The following is a 12,292-nucleotide window of genomic DNA, read 5'->3' on the forward strand; positions in this document are numbered from 1 at the left end:
TGGAGAGCAGTCCATGCAAGTTATTTGTCTGTTTCAAAAATTGTATTGTTTGTGTTTTGTTGATGAGTTGGAAAAGTCCCGGGTATATTCTAGGTAAAGAGTCTTATCAGATATATAATGTGCCAATATTGTCTTCCATTCTGTGGGCTCTCGTTTTACTTTCTGGATAGCCTCTTTTGATGCACAAAGGATTGTAATTTTGAGGAAATCCAATGTATCTATTGTTTTCTTTCATTTCTTATGCTTTACTGTCAAATCTAAGAAACCATTGCTAAATTCGTGGTCGGGAAAATTTAATTCCTTGGTTTATTTGAGAGTTCATAGGGTCCTTTCTCGGTACCCACTAGGCCAGGCTTTAGGCCTGGGGCTGAGTCAGTGTGAGGGTTCAGCGGTCACGGTTTAGGGTTATGGGTCATTGTTGGAGAGTCATGGTAGAGGGTTGTGGTTAAAGGGTCAGGGATTAGAGTTTAGGGGTCAGTGGCGAGGGTCTAGGGGTCTGGGGCTAGGGTTGTTAGGGGGTTACGGTTAGAGGGTAGGGTTCTTAGGGTAAAGGTTAGAGTTAGGTTTAAGCACAATTGGCCCTCATTGTCCTCCCCTCTCCTTCTCTCTGAAGCCTCCAGAATGGATAGGACTTGCCCAGGGTCAAACAGGAGTCAGGGAGCTGAGGTCAACAACTGTTTTTCTGGCCTGCCTTCGCCCAGTCCTGGGCTCTGAGAGAAGAATGAAATGTCTGTTCTTGTCTCGGACTGTTTCTTATCCACCTCAACCTCTGTCAAGCATTGGGGAGGGTGTCAGAAGTCACGCATGGTTTCCACCTGCCCTCCTACCTGGGAAGGGTGATGCTGGCCCTACTCTGCCTGGGCAGCCCCAGGTTCCAGCACAGCCCAGACAGGAGGGCACTCAGTAGACATGTGTGGATTTATACAGGACTGGGTGCAGTGACCTGCCAGCCCCCAGATGCTGCCTTATTAAGGGCTGGTGGGGCCCTCCTGGCACTGGAGGCATCCTTTGTCCCATCTGAGTGGGCATGAATAGATGATCAAGTTTCAGGCAGGACAGCCCTCGACCTCTGACTATCCAGGCAGGTATCTGTGGTCCTCTAGCTCAGTCCAGCCTGGGCATTGTCAGGCCCTCATGTACAGTTACGGAGCTGACCATGATGCCGGGCAATTCAAGAGCTACCTGGGCAGTGTAGACATTCCTTTGAGAAGTTTCAACTACCAACATGCATGTGGCTGAGAAAAAGGCCTCCCCCTCACAGCCTCATAGGCTGCCAAGAGAGATAATAATCCTCTAGACATTGGAGTGTGGCCCTGACACAACACCCATGCAGCAGACCATGGCCCTGCAATCCTTTGTCCTTTCAGTCGTTAGAAACTTTTGACATGCATATTCATTAAGAATCAAAGAGCAACTGGACCTCCCAGTGTGAGGTTTACACTGCCACTGCCATTGTCTTGGAGAGCCTTATGCATCCATGTGGCCTCTGGAAAGTCTGCCGATTATGGGTTCCATGGCCTGGAATAATTCTTGAGCCTCCCGTTACTTCATTGCACAAGAGTTTCCTTACCACCCTAGCATTTGGTTTCTTCCTCTTAGTAAAGGAGAGAGAAGAAACTGGAAAAGGAGCAGTATTGTTTTTCAGGGATGGGCAATTAATATGGCCAGGGAGATGGCATAACTCAAGGACTTCCACCTCTCAGGGGCAGGAATGAGGTCTGTGTATCTTCTGACGGCACATGGGCTGTTCTGGGCCAGCCTCTGAGATGTGAGGACCTGATGCCCAAGGAAAGAGACTTGAGTTTACCACCACCAATGATCCTGACTTTTCAGCAAGTGAAAGAACTTGCATTCTTGGGAGGGACAGTAAGAGCACTGGATGAGTTGCTGCAGCCCCTGACCCTAAGTGAACCCCTTTCTTTCTTTTGTGTCAGATTCTGTGCTGTGCAGTGAGCTGTCATTGACATAGAATCTGTTGCTTTATCCCAGCCAGCATCTGTTCTCAGGCCCAAGGGCCTCAGTTTTCCTTTGGGAATTATATCTCACCTGCTTCCAGTCCAAACAGTTGCATAAGGATGACCCCATGTTCCACCCAGCTCGAAGATGGGTTTACAACCCACATCTAGCCAGTCCCATTTTCCATTTTCTGGTGATGGGTCAAGGATGAGAATGCAACCCAAGCCAGATCAAAGGCATTTAAAACCATGACTTTCTTGGAATCCAAGAAAAGGAGAAACTCTTTCTCAGAAAATGGATGGTGAGTGGTTGTCAGCCTAGAACTGCTGTTGGCCCAAGGGCAGTGAGAGAGCCTGTGCCTGCGAATGGGGTCCCCCAGAGGCACTGAGCGGGACAAAAGTTTGCAGAGAACCAAGGTCACACTGAGACAGTGTGAGCCACTGGACCTGCCAGGTCCAAACCCATTCTTCAGCTTGCCACTTGCAAGTATTAATGTATTTCTACCCTTACAACAAATACTAATTTATTTTACTTCCGTAAGTGGTCCAGTCGCTGGGAAAAGAAAAAGTCCTGGTTGATACGTCTGAGTCAATAATCCCTGACCCTTCCTCAGGTGTCCTCACTGGGTAGGCGTGGCTGGGGTAGGTGAAGACACTGGGTGGGGTCATATACTAGGGGAGCTGCCAAACAGCTCTGTCCCTGCTCCTTCCCTGTCCCAGGAGAGGGAAAGCCTGGAACAGTGATAGGATAGCCAGTAGGGGAAGAGATTCCTCAGTGGTTAATTGGCCTTTTTGTGTTTTCCTTCATTTAGGGTCCATTTTGGTAATGTGTTTTTACAAAGAAATCCCCCTTTTCCTCTAGATTTCCAGTTTGTTACAGTAGGTTTCTCTTATTTGACGTTTAATTTTTCCTGTCTAATTTTCTACAGAATCATGACAAATAATGAACAAATCCTCATACTTTACTATTAACTGAAGTCCCTATTCACGTTCCCTTTGTTATACCTTTCCTTGTTCCAGGATCTGAGAGGACATGCGGTCATCATGTCTGTTTAGACTCTTCTGGGCTCTGACAGTTGCTCAGACTCTCCCTGTTTCCATGACCTTGACAGCGTGGAGGAGGGCTGCTCAGGTATTGTATAGACTGCCAGGCGCTGGGATTTGCTTGGTGGTTTTGTCGTGGTTAGACTTGGCTTTGAAAAAGCAGACCACAGAGGTGAAGTGCTTCCTCTTCACTATATATCAAGAGGACAGGCTCTTAAGGGAACGTCTCACCTATATTCTTAAATTTGGTCACCTAGCTGAGGTAGTGTTTGTCAAATTTTCCCACAGTGAGGTTAATTTCTTCCCATGTCCATCCTGTGTGTCTTATGTAGGAGGAAATCATAATGCAGAAGCCACGCTTGAGGAGAGAGGGGTTAGCTTCACATCCTTGATGGACAGCTGAGTGGCTATATACATTGTTTAGAAGCTTTCTGCATAGGAGATTTCTATTTAACACCATTCATCAAAAACTATGTAATTTATTTATAGCAGTTGGGACATGTGAATATTTATTGTAAAGTTTTGGTTATAATCCAGCACTACATTATTAGACTGCTTAGTTAATTCTTGCTTTGGCTGTTGAGAGCTTTTTCCATTTGCTCTTGTTTTCATTTTACATAATTTTTCTTTTGTGGGTTTTAAAAATTTTGGGTACTTCTTTACTGTCTGATTTTTTTTTTTTTTTTTTTTTTTTTTTTTGCTGTATGCGGGCCTCTCACTATTGTGGCCTCTCCCGTTGCGGAGCACAGGCTCCGGATGCGCAGGCTCAGCGGCCATGGCTCACGGGCCCAGCCGCCCCGTGGCACGTGGGACCTTCCCGGACCGGGGCACGAACCTGTGTCCCCTGCATCGGCAGGCGGACTCTCAACCACTGCGCCACCAGGGAAGCCCAACTTTCTGATATTTTAAGATTATCCTGCTTCATATATTTACTGTCTCAGTGCTAGCATCAGCCCTTTCTTCAAAGAAGCCTTGTTCCTTTTATTAAGGAATGGTATTAAAAACTTACATGTGGGAGCTAAATATGCTCAGCTGACAGTACATAGAAATATATGCATGTATCCCAGCCGATGCATATACACATAATTATAAAGATTTCCATGTGGAACTATGTGTAGGCTAAAGAGAGTTTATACTGATATCTCCAACCGGATCTGTTATGACATGGATATTGTAACCTTCTCCCTTTGTTTGACTGTAACATCCAACTCCAGTGGTAAGAAACCTGGCTTCCACCATTTGTCATTTATTAAATTCAGTGCTTGTTCCATTTGACGACTGATATAGTAGTTTCAGTACTGTTAGCTACTACCCTTTATGGGAAAGAACATAGAGTCCACTGTGTATGTATGGCACATTTTGTCTTTGGCCTACAGATTCTGTACATTTCCAAAGTTGACTTAGGTCAGCCCATTTGTCCCACTACCAACAGTGAGTTTTTTCATACATTTCTGAATCAGTTAGATTCTTTGTTACGTTCTGTATTCCAGTCTTTGACACTCCCATATCCTAGGTAGCTAAGTTTGAATAGATTGTAAATTACTTGTTGGGTTGTAAAAATCTGTGGGTGTAGCCAAATGCATAGTGACAGGTATTCACCACTAAAGTATCATATGGACTATTTCAACCACATATTCTGTAAACTGTTTACCGTGTCAGTTTTGCCTTTTCTAGAATGTCATATAAATGAGGTCATACAGTGTGTAGCTCTTCAGACTGGATTCTTTCACTTAGCAATGTAAGTGCAGATGCATCTATATTTTTTTTTCACGGGTTGATGGTCGTCCATTCCTTTATATCTCTGAATACTATTGCACTGCATGTATGTGAGAGGAAAAATAAATTTCCCTCTACACTTCTATGTTCTTCATTGAGATCCCCCTTGTAATGAAAAAGAGATGAACTGGAGAAAAAACCCAGAAGTTTAATATATACCATGCGTACCTCCTGTATACTTGAAAGATACCCAGGAAAACTGAGTCACTCCCTGAAAAGGCCCAAGCCGTTACCTTAAATGCTATCTTCAGAACAAAAGAAAGATGTTAGGGAATGGAGGCAGCCATTTAAGGGATGTTATTAGTCAAAGCCCAGTAAACAAGGGTATGGTTGTTACACAGATTTACATCCAGGTGTATTTCATTGAAAAGCTTTTTTTAATTTTTTAAACATTTATTTATTTGGCTCTGCTGGGTCTTAGTTGCGGCCTGTGGAATCTTTAGTTGCGGCATGCGGGCTCTTAATTGCAGCATGCGGGATCTAGTTCCCTGACCAGGGATTGAACCCTGGTCCCCTGCATTGGGAGCATGGAGTCTTAACCACTGGACCAGCAGGGGAGTCCCAACAAACTTTTCTTGATATTTAGTCATCATTCAGTTCCTGGTCCAGAGAGGGACATACCCTTACAAATGGAGATATCCTTAATAAATGTAAATGTACCTCCTAAAAGGGCATTTTCTACTTGGTTTTGAAAGATTCTCCTGGGTCTGCTGTTTCTTAAATTAATCAGTCCAAAATAATCCTTTTGTCAAATGGGCATATTTTGGGATGGTGTATTCTGCTCCCCTTGGCATGTATCTGCCCCAATTTGCTTATGAATTCATCTGCAGAAGGACATACTGATATCTTTCAGTTTTTAGCCATTATGAATAGAGCTGCTGTGCATTACTTGATGCTAGTTTTGGTTTGAACACAGTTTTTCAAAGCAGTTGTCTAAATACAAGAGGTACACTTCTTGGATCCTAAGGTGAGACTTTTTAGATTTGGAAAAAACTGCCAAAGTGTCTTCCAAAGCTGGTTGTACATGCATTCCACCAGCACCTTGAGTTTATTCTTGTATGCTTATTTACTTGTATGCCTGTTTATCTTCTTGGGCAGGTGTGTGTTTCAACCTTTACCAAATTTTAATGGCGTTGTTGGCATAATTTGAGTACAAATCCTTTATCAGATATGTGTTTTGGAAATAGTTTCTTGCAGTTTGTGGTTTGTCTTCTGGTTTTCTGAATAAGGTCACCAGACCCAAAGTCATGTAGATTATCTTTTTTTTTCCTAGGATTTTTATAGTTTGGTAATTTAAATTTGTCTATGGGCATTTTGAGTGAATTTTGGTTTAAGGTGTAAAGTTTGTGTCTACATTCATTTCATTACATATGGTTTGTAATTAATTGCTCCTTAACCCTCTTTTGAGAAGATACAGTGAGATACTTGGCTCCATTTCAGTTTGGATTTCCAAACTTAGTATATACAGCAGAACTGCCTTCCAGATGAGGCCTCTGGGTTTGTGAATGCGGCACTCCCGGCACTTTTCTCACAACCCACAGGGGGCGCCGAACCCACCTGTCTGACCCTGGGGGCACAGGTGCACCCTGCCCACAGACTTTGCTCTCTGACAAGCAGATAGGAGCTTTGTCTCCTGTCAGGGCTTAGGTTTCTGGACCATGAGGCATTGTCCACCCTGACAGGAGCTGGGTTTGCTAAGCAACCACTGGTGAGGAGACTCCACAAGAGGAAAAAATGAGCAAGTGTGGAGAGTCCTCCTGTGCAGCTGACTGCTGGGTGGGTGGGGTCCATCTTCAGGGCACTCAGGAGAGAAAGGGTTTAATGTGGAATACTGTGCGCTCTTAGTTAGTTTTATGTGCAGTGTAGATGGTGACCAGTGTCGTTCTTTGGAGACTGGTGTCTAGTATTCCTGGCACTGTTTGTTGATGGCTTTAGGTAGAATAAACTTTTTTTTTTACATCTTTATTGGAGTATAATTGCTTTACAGTGGTGTGTTAGTTTCTGCTTTATAAAAAAGTGAATCAGTTATACATATACATATGTTCCCATACCTCTTGCCTCTTGCGTCTCCCTCCCTCCCACCCTCCCTATCCCACCCCTCTAGGTGGTCACAAAGCACCGAGCTGATCTCCCTATGCTATGCGGCTGATTCCCACTAGCTATCTATTTTACGTTTGGTAGTGTATATATGTCCATGCCACTCTCTCACTTTGTCACAGCTTACCCTTCCCCCTCCCCATATCCTCAAGTTCATTCTCTAGTAGGTCTGTGTCTTTATTCCTGTCTTACCCCTAGGTTCTTCATGACATTTTTTTCCCTTAAGTTCCATATATATGTGTCAGCATATGGTATTTGTCTTTCTCTTTCTGACTTAATTCACTCTGTATGACAGACTCTAGGTCTATCCACCTCATTACAAATAGCTGAATTTCGTTTCTTTTTATGGCTGAGTAGTATTCCATTGTATATATGTGCCACATCTTCTTTATCCATTCATCTGATGATGGGCACTTAGGTCGTTTCCATCTCCGGGCTATTGTAAATAGAGCTGCAATGAACATTTTGGTACATGACTCTTTTTGAATTATGGTTTTCTCAGGGTATATGCCCAGTAGTGGGATTGCTGGGTCATATGGTACTTCTGTTTGTAGTTTTTTAAGGAACCTCCCTACTGTTCTCCATAGTGGCTGTACCAATCCCATTCCCACCAGCAGTGCAAGAGTGTTCCCTTTTTCTACACCCTCTCCAGCTTTTATTGTTTCTAGATTTTTTGATGATGGCCATTCTGACTGGTGTGAGATGATATCTCATTGTAGTTTTGATTTGCATTTCTCTAATGATTAGTGATGTTGAGCATTCTTTCATGTGTTTGTTGGCAGTCTGTATATCTTCTTTGGAGAAATGTCTCTTTAGGTCTTCTGCCCATTTTTGGATTGGGTTGTTTGTTTTTTTGATATTGAGCTGCATGTGTTGCTTGTATATTTTGGAGATTAATCCTTTGTCAGTTGCTTCGTTTGCAAATATTTTCTCCCATTCTGAGGGTTGTCTTTTCATCTTTTTTATGGTTTCCTTTTCTGTGCAAAAGCTTTTAAGTTTCATTAGGTCCCATTTGTTTATTGTTTTTATTTCCGTTTCTCTAGGAGGTGGGTCAAAAAGGATCTTGCTGTGATTTATGTCATAGAGTGTCCTGCCTATGTTTTCCTCTAAGAGTTTGATAGTTTCTGGCCTTACATTTAGGTCTTTAATCCGTTTTGAGCTTATTTTTGTGTATGGTGTTAGGGAGTGATGTAATCTCATACTTTTACATGTACCCATCCAGTTTTCCCAGCACCACTTATTGAAGAGGCTGTCCTTTCTCCACTGTACATTCCTGCCTCCTTTATCAAAGATAACGTGACCATATGTGCGTGGGTTTATCTCTGGGCTTTCTATCCTGTTCCATTGATCTATCTTTCTGTTTTTGTGCCAGTACCATACTGTCTTGATTACTGTAGCTTTGTAGTATAGTCTGAAGTCAGGGAGCCTGATTCCTCCAGCTCCGTTTTTCGTTCTCAAGATTGCTTTGGCTGTTCGGGGACTTTTGTGTTTCCATACAAATTGTGAAATTTTTGGATCTAGTTCTGTGAAAAATGCCAGTGGTAGTTTGATAGGGATTGCATTGAATATGTAGCTTGATTTGGGAAGTAGAATCATTTTCACAATGTTGATTCTTCCAATCCAAGAACATGGTATACCTCTCCATCTCTTTGTATCATCCTTAATTTCTTTCATCAGTGTCTTATAATTTTCTGCATACAGGTCGTTTGTCTCCTTAGGTAGGTTTATTCCTAGATATTTTATTCTTTTTGTTGCAATGGTAAATGGAAGTGTTTTCTTGATTTCACTTTCAGATGCTTTCATCATTAGTGTATAGGAATGGCAGAGATTTTTGTGCATTAATTTTGTATCCTGCTACTTTACCAAATTCATTGATTAGCTCTTGTAGTTTTCTGGTAGCATCTTTAGGATTCTCTATGTATAGTATCATGTCATCTGCAAACAGTGACAGCTTTACTTCTTCTTTTCCGATTTGGATTCCTTTTATTTCCTTTTCTTCTCTGATTGCTGTGGCTAAAACTTCCAAAACTATGTTGAATAGGAGTGGTGAGAGTGGGCAACCTTGTCTTGTTCCTGATCTTAGTGGAAATGCTTTCAGTTTTTCACTATTGAGGACGATGTTGGCTGTGGGTTTGTCATATATGGCCTTTAGTATGTTGAGGAAAGTTCCCTCTATGGCTACTTTCTGGAGGGTTTTTATCATAAATGGGTGTTGAATTTTGTCGAAAGCTTTGTCTGCGTCTATTGAGATGACCATATGGTTTTTCTCCTTCAATTTGTTAATATGGTGTATCACATTGATTGATTTGTGTATATTGAAGAATCCTTGCATTCCTGGAATAAACCCCACTTGATCATGGTGTATGATCCTTTTAATATGCTGTTCGATTTTGTTTGCTAGTATTTTGTTGAGGATTTTTGCATCTATGTTCATCAGTGATATTGGCCTGTAGTTTTGTTTCTTTGTGACATCCTTGTGTGTTTTTGGTTTCAGGGTGATGGTGGCCTCGTAGCATGAGTTTGGAAGTGTTCCTCCCTCTGCTATATTTTGAAAGAGTTTGAGAAGGATAGGTGTTAGCTCTTCTCTAAATGTTTGATAGAATTCGCCTGTGAAGCCATCTGGTCCTGGGCTTTTGTTTGTTGGAAGATTTTAAATCACAGTTTCAATTTCAGTGCTTGTGATTGGTCTGTTCATATTTTCTATTTCTTCCTGATTCAGCCTTGGCAGGTTGTGCATTTCTAAGAATTTGTCCATTTCTTCCAGGTTGTCCATTTTATTGGCATAGAGTTGTTTGTAGTAATCTCTCATGATCTTTTGTATTTCTGCAGTGTCAGTTGTTACTTCCCCTTTTTCATTTCTAATTCTGTTGATTTGAGTCTTCTCCCTTTTTTCCTTGATGAGTCTGGCTAATGGTTTATCAATTTTGTTTATCTTCTCAAAGAACCAGCTTTTAGTTTGATTGATCTTTGCTATCGTTTCCTTCATTTCTTTTTCATTTATTTCTGATCTGATCTTTATGATTTCTTTCCTTCTGCTAACTTTGTGGGTTTTTTGTTCTTCTTTCTCTAATTTCTTTAGGTGCAAGGCTAGGTTGTTTATTCGAGATGTTTCCTGTTTCTTAAGGTAGGATTGTATTGCTATAAACTTCCCTCTTAGAACAGCTTTTGCTGCATCCCATAGGTTTTGGGTCGTCGTGTCTCCACTGTCATTTGTTTCTAGGTATTTTTTGATTTCCTCTTTGATTTCTTCAGTGATCACTTCGTTATTAAGTAGTGTATTGTTTAGCCTCCATGTGTTTGTATTTTTTTACAAATCTTTTCCTGTAATTGATGTCTAGTCTCATAGCGTTGTGGTCAAAAATGATACTTGATACAATTTCAATTTTCTTAAATTTACCGAGGCTTGATATGTGACCCAAGATATGATCTATCCTGGAGAATGTTCCATGAGCACTTGAGAAAAATGCATATTCTGTTGTTTTTGGATGGAATGTCCTATAAATATCAATCAAGTCCCTCTTGTTTAATGTATCATCATTTAAATGATGATTTAAAGATCATCATTCATTTTGGACGATCTGTCCATTGGTGAAAGTGGAGTGTTAAAGTCCCCTACTATGAGTGTGTTACTGTTGATTTCCCCTTTTATGGCTGTTAGTATTTGCCTTATGTATTGAGGTGCTCCTATGTTGGGTGCATAAATATTTACAATTGTTATAGTTTCTTCTTGGATCGATCCCTTGATCATTATGTAGTGTCCTTATTTGTCTCTAGTAATAGTCTTTATTTTAAAGTCTATTTTGTCTGATATGAGAATTGCTACTCCAGCTTTCTGTTGGTTTCCATTTGCATGGAATATCTTTTTCCATCCCCTCACTTTCAGTCTGTATGTGCCTCTAGGTCTGAAGTGGGTGTCTTGTAGACAGCATATATATGGGTCTTGTTTTTGTATCCATTCAGCCAGTCTGTGTCTTTTGGTGGGAGCATTAATCCATTTACATTTAAGGTAATTATTGATATGTATGTTCCTATTCCCATTTTCTTTTTTTTTTTTTATAAATTTATTTATTTTTGGCTGTGTTGGGTCTTCGTTTCTGTGCGAGGGCTTTCTCTAGTTGCGGTGAGCGGGGGCCACTCTTCATCGCGGTGCGCAGGCCTCTCACTATCTCGGCCTCTCTTGTTGCGGAGCACAGGCTCCAGACGTGCAGGCTCAGTAGTTGTGGCTCATGGGCCCAGTTGCTCTGCGGCATGTGGGATCTTCCCAGACTAGCGCTCGAACCCGTATCCCCTGCATTGGCAGGCAGATTCTCAACCACTGTGCCACCAGGGAAGCCCCCCATTTTCTTAATTGTTTTGGGTTTGTTATTATAGGTCTTTTCCTTCTCTTGTGTTTCTTGCCTAGAGAAGACTCTTTAGCATTTGCTGTAAAGCTGGTTTGGTGGTGCTGAACTCTCTCAGCTCTTGCTTGTCTGTAAAGGTTTTAATTTCTCCATCAAATCTGAAAGAGATCCTTGCTGGGTAGAGTAATCTTGGTTGTAGTTTTTTCTCCTTCATCACTTTAAATATGTCCTGCCAGTCCCTTCTGCCTTGCAGAGTTTCTGCTGAAAGATCAGCTGTTAACTTTATAGGGATTTCCTTGTGTGTTATTTGTTGTTTTTCCCTTGCTGCTTTTTTTTTTTTTTTTTGGTACGTGGGCCTCTCACTGTTGTGGCATCTCCCGTTTTGGAGCACAGGCTCCAGACGCGCAGGCTCAGCGGCCATGGCTCACGGGCCCAGCCACTCCGTGGCATGTGGGATCTTCCCGGACCGGGGCACGAACCCATATCCCCTGCATCAGCAGGTGGACTCTCAACCACTGCACCACCAGGGACGCCCTCCCTTGCTGCTTTTAATATGTTTTCTTTGTATTTGATTTTTGACAGTTTGATTAATATGTGTCTTGGTGTATTTCTCCTTTGATTTATCCTGTATGGGACTCTCTGTGCTTCCTGGAGTTGATTAACTGTTTCCTTTCCCATATTAGGGAAGTTTTCAACTATAATCTCTTCCAGTATTTTGTCAGTCCCTTTCTTTTTCTCTTCTTCTTCTGGAACCCCTACAATTCGAATGTTGGTGTGTTTAATGTTGTCTCAGAGGTCTCAGACTGTCCTCAGTTCTTTTCATTCTTTATTCTTTATTCTGCTCTGCAGTAGTTATTTCCACTATTTTATCTTCCAGGTCAGTTATCCATTCTTCTGCCTCAGTTATTCTGCTATTGATCCCATCTAGAGTATTTTTAATTTCATTTATTGTGTTGTTCATCGTTGTTTGTTTCATCTTTAGTTCTTCTAGGTCCTTGTTAAATGTTTCTTGCATTTTGTCCATTCTATTTCCAAGATTTTGGATCATCTTTACTATCATTATTCTGAATTCTTTTTCAG

The sequence above is a fragment of the Delphinapterus leucas genome, chromosome 8 (genome assembly GCF_059928025.1).
Source record: "Delphinapterus leucas isolate spDelLeu-1000000601 "Yukka" chromosome 8, BTC_Dleu_Yukka2, whole genome shotgun sequence".
Lineage (NCBI taxonomy): Eukaryota > Metazoa > Chordata > Mammalia > Artiodactyla > Monodontidae > Delphinapterus > Delphinapterus leucas.